Genomic DNA, 5,000 nt, shown 5'->3' with positions numbered 1-5,000 from the left:
AACTGAATGGTTAAGGTTAGGTATTAAGGTTAGGTATTAACTGACTGGTTAAGGTTAGGTATTAACTGACTGGTTAAGGTTAGGTATTAACTGAATGGTTAAGGTTAGGTATTAAGGTTAGGTATTAACTGACTGGTTAAGTTTAGGTATTAACTGACTGGTTAAGGTTAGGTATTAACTGAATGGTTAAGGTTAGGTATTAAGGTTAGGTATTAACTGCATGGTTAAGGTTAGGTATTAACTGACTGGTTAAGGTTAGGTATTAACTGAATGGTTAAGGTTAGGTATTAAGGTTAGATATTAACTGCATGGTTAAGGTTAGGTATTAACTGAATGGTTAAGGTTAGGTATTAACTGAATGGTTAAGGTTAGGTATTAAGGTTAGGTATTAACTGACTGGTTAAGGTTAGGTATTAACTGACTGGTTAAGGTTAGGTATTAACTGAATGGTTAAGGTTAGGAATGAACTGAATGGTTAAGGTTAGGAATTAACCGAATGGTTAAGGTACGGTATTAAGGTTAGGTATTAACTGAATGGTTAAGGTTAGGTATTAACTGAATGGTTAAGGTTAGGTATTAAGGTCAGGGATTAACTGACTGGTTAAGGTTAGGTATTAAGGTTAGGGATTAACTGACTGGTTACGGTTAGGTATTAACTGACTGGTTAAGGTTAGGTATGAACTGAATGGTTAAGGTTAGGTATTAACTGAATGGTTAAGGTTAGGTGTTAAGGTCAGGTATTAACTGACTGGTTAAGGTTAGGTATTAAGGTTAGGTATTAACTGAATGTTTAAGGTTAGGTATTAAGGTTAGGTATTAACTGAATGTTTAAGGTTAGGTATTAAGGTTAGGTATTAACTGAATGTTTAAGGTTAGATATTAAGGTTAGGTATTAACTGAATGGTTAAGGTTAGATATTAAGGGTAGGTGTTTACTGACTGGTTAAGGTTAGGTATTAAGGTTAGGTATTAACTGAATGGTTAAGGTTAGGTATTAAGGTTAGGTATTAACTGAATGTTTAAGGTTAGATATTAAGGTTAGGTGTTTACTGACTGGTTAAGGTTAGATATTAAGGTCAGGTATTAACTGAATGGTTAAGGTTAGGTATTAAGGTTAGGTATTAACTGAATGTTTAAGGTTAGATATGAAGGTTAGGTATTAACAGGATGGTTAAGGTCAGGTATTAACTGACTGGTTATGGTTAGATATTAAGGTTAGGTATTAACTGAATGGTTAAGGTTAGATATTAAGGTTAGGTATTAACGGGATGGTTAAGGTCAGGTATTAACTGACTGGTTAAGTTTAGATATTAAGGTTAGGTATTAACGGGATGGTTAAGGTCAGGTATTTACTGACTGGTTAAGGTTAGATATTAAGGTTAGGTATTAACGGGATGGTTAAGGTCAGGTATTAACTGACGGTTAAGTTTAGATATTAAGGTTTGGAATTAAGGGGATGGTTAAGGTCAGGTATTAACTGACTGGTTAAGGTTAGATATTAAGGTTAGGTATTAACAGGATGGTTAAGGTCAGGTATTTACTGACTGGTTAAGGTTAGATATTAAGGTTAGGTATTAACAGGATGGTTAAGGTTAGGTATTAAGGTTAGGTATTAACGGGATGGTTAAGGTCAGGTATTAACTGACGGTTAAGTTTAGATATTAAGGTTTGGAATTAAGGGGATGGTTAAGGTCAGGTATTAACTGACTGGTTAAGGTTAGATATTAAGGTTAGGTATTAACAGGATGGTTAAGGTCAGGTATTTACTGACTGGTTAAGGTTAGGTATTAAGGTTAGGTATTAACTGAATGTTTAAGGTTAGATATTAAGGTTAGGTATTAACAGGATGGTTAAGGTCAGGTATTTACTGACTGGTTAAGGTTAGATATTAAGGTTAGGTATTAACAGGATGGTTAAGGTTAGGTATTAAGGTTAGGTATTAACGGGATGGTTAAGGTCAGGTATTTACTGACTGGTTAAGGTTAGATATTAAGGTTAGGTATTAACAGGATGGTTAAGGTTAGGTATTAAGGTTAGGTATTAACGGGATGGTTAAGGTCAGGTATTAACTGACGGTTAAGTTTAGATATTAAGGTTTGGAATTAAGGGGATGGTTAAGGTCAGGTATTAACTGACTGGTTAAGGTTAGATATTAAGGTTAGGTATTAACAGGATGGTTAAGGTCAGGTATTTACTGACTGGTTAAGGTTAGATATTAAGGTTAGGTATTAACAGGATGGTTAAGGTTAGGTGTTAAGGTTAGGTATTAAGGGGATGGTTAAGGTTAGGTATTAACTGACTGGTTAAGGTTAGGTATTAAGGTTAGGTATTAACTGCATGGTTAAGGTTAGGTATTAACTGACTGGTTAAGGTTAGGTATTAACTGAATGGTTAAGGTTAGGTATTAAGGTTAGATATTAACTGCATGGTTAAGGTTAGGTATTAACTGAATGGTTAAGGTTAGGTATTAACTGAATGGTTAAGGTTAGGTATTAAGGTTAGGTATTAACTGACTGGTTAAGGTTAGGTATTAACTGACTGGTTAAGGTTAGGTATTAACTGAATGGTTAAGGTTAGGAATGAACTGAATGGTTAAGGTTAGGAATTAACCGAATGGTTAAGGTACGGTATTAAGGTTAGGTATTAACTGAATGGTTAAGGTTAGGTATTAACTGAATGGTTAAGGTTAGGTATTAAGGTCAGGGATTAACTGACTGGTTAAGGTTAGGTATTAAGGTTAGGGATTAACTGACTGGTTACGGTTAGGTATTAACTGACTGGTTAAGGTTAGGTATGAACTGAATGGTTAAGGTTAGGTATTAACTGAATGGTTAAGGTTAGGTGTTAAGGTCAGGTATTAACTGACTGGTTAAGGTTAGGTATTAAGGTTAGGTATTAACTGAATGTTTAAGGTTAGGTATTAAGGTTAGGTATTAACTGAATGTTTAAGGTTAGGTATTAAGGTTAGGTATTAACTGAATGTTTAAGGTTAGATATTAAGGTTAGGTATTAACTGAATGGTTAAGGTTAGATATTAAGGGTAGGTGTTTACTGACTGGTTAAGGTTAGGTATTAAGGTTAGGTATTAACTGAATGGTTAAGGTTAGGTATTAAGGTTAGGTATTAACTGAATGTTTAAGGTTAGATATTAAGGTTAGGTGTTTACTGACTGGTTAAGGTTAGATATTAAGGTCAGGTATTAACTGAATGGTTAAGGTTAGGTATTAAGGTTAGGTATTAACTGAATGTTTAAGGTTAGATATGAAGGTTAGGTATTAACAGGATGGTTAAGGTCAGGTATTAACTGACTGGTTATGGTTAGATATTAAGGTTAGGTATTAACTGAATGGTTAAGGTTAGATATTAAGGTTAGGTATTAACGGGATGGTTAAGGTCAGGTATTAACTGACTGGTTAAGTTTAGATATTAAGGTTAGGTATTAACGGGATGGTTAAGGTCAGGTATTTACTGACTGGTTAAGGTTAGATATTAAGGTTAGGTATTAACGGGATGGTTAAGGTCAGGTATTAACTGACGGTTAAGTTTAGATATTAAGGTTTGGAATTAAGGGGATGGTTAAGGTCAGGTATTAACTGACTGGTTAAGGTTAGATATTAAGGTTAGGTATTAACAGGATGGTTAAGGTCAGGTATTTACTGACTGGTTAAGGTTAGATATTAAGGTTAGGTATTAACAGGATGGTTAAGGTTAGGTATTAAGGTTAGGTATTAACGGGATGGTTAAGGTCAGGTATTAACTGACGGTTAAGTTTAGATATTAAGGTTTGGAATTAAGGGGATGGTTAAGGTCAGGTATTAACTGACTGGTTAAGGTTAGATATTAAGGTTAGGTATTAACAGGATGGTTAAGGTCAGGTATTTACTGACTGGTTAAGGTTAGGTATTAAGGTTAGGTATTAACTGAATGTTTAAGGTTAGATATTAAGGTTAGGTATTAACAGGATGGTTAAGGTCAGGTATTTACTGACTGGTTAAGGTTAGATATTAAGGTTAGGTATTAACAGGATGGTTAAGGTTAGGTATTAAGGTTAGGTATTAACGGGATGGTTAAGGTCAGGTATTTACTGACTGGTTAAGGTTAGATATTAAGGTTAGGTATTAACAGGATGGTTAAGGTTAGGTATTAAGGTTAGGTATTAACGGGATGGTTAAGGTCAGGTATTAACTGACGGTTAAGTTTAGATATTAAGGTTTGGAATTAAGGGGATGGTTAAGGTCAGGTATTAACTGACTGGTTAAGGTTAGATATTAAGGTTAGGTATTAACAGGATGGTTAAGGTCAGGTATTTACTGACTGGTTAAGGTTAGATATTAAGGTTAGGTATTAACAGGATGGTTAAGGTTAGGTATTAAGGTTAGGTATTAACGGGATGGTTAAGGTCAGGTATTAACTGACTGGTTAAGGTTAGGTATTAAGGTTAGGTATTAACAGGATGGTTAAGGTCAGGTATTAACTGACTGGTTAAGGTTAGGTATTAAGGTTAGGTATTAACAGGATGGTTAAGGTCAGGTATTAACTGACTGGTTAAGGTTAGATATTAAGGTTAGGTATTAACAGGATGGTTAAGGTCAGGTATTAACGGGATGGTTAAGGTTAGATATTAAGGTTAGGTATTAAGGGGATGGTTAAGGTTAGGTATTAACGGGATGGTTAAGGTTAGGTATTAACTGACTGGTTCAGGTTAGATATTAAGGTCAGGTATTAACTGAATGGTTAAGGTTAGATATTAAGGTTAGGTATTAACTGACTGGTTAAGGTTAGGTATTAACGGGATGGTTAAGGTCAGGTATTAACGGGATGGTTAAGGTCAGGTATTAACTGACTGGTTAAGGTTAGGTATTAACTGAATGGTTAAGGTTAGATATTAAGGTTAGGTATTAACTGACTGGTTAAGGTTAGGTATTAACGGGATGGTTAAGGTCAGGTATTAACTGACTGGTTAAGGTTAGGTATTAAGGTTAGGTATTAACTGACTGGTTA

The 5,000-nt window shown here is 34.5% G+C and overlaps 1 protein-coding gene across 1 annotated transcript in view; it reads right to left on the bottom strand.

The window, feature by feature from the left end:
* rgs11 (regulator of G protein signaling 11) overlaps positions 1-5,000 on the bottom strand; it is a 36,169-nt gene that overhangs the window by 29,874 nt on the left and 1,295 nt on the right. The window lies entirely within an intron of this gene.

This window comes from Oncorhynchus keta, unplaced genomic scaffold (assembly GCF_023373465.1).
Source record: "Oncorhynchus keta strain PuntledgeMale-10-30-2019 unplaced genomic scaffold, Oket_V2 Un_contig_6068_pilon_pilon, whole genome shotgun sequence".
In the NCBI taxonomy this organism is placed as follows: domain Eukaryota; kingdom Metazoa; phylum Chordata; class Actinopteri; order Salmoniformes; family Salmonidae; genus Oncorhynchus; species Oncorhynchus keta.
The sequence above is the reverse complement of the archived record's forward strand: the minus strand, read 5'-3'. Positions and strand labels throughout refer to the sequence as shown.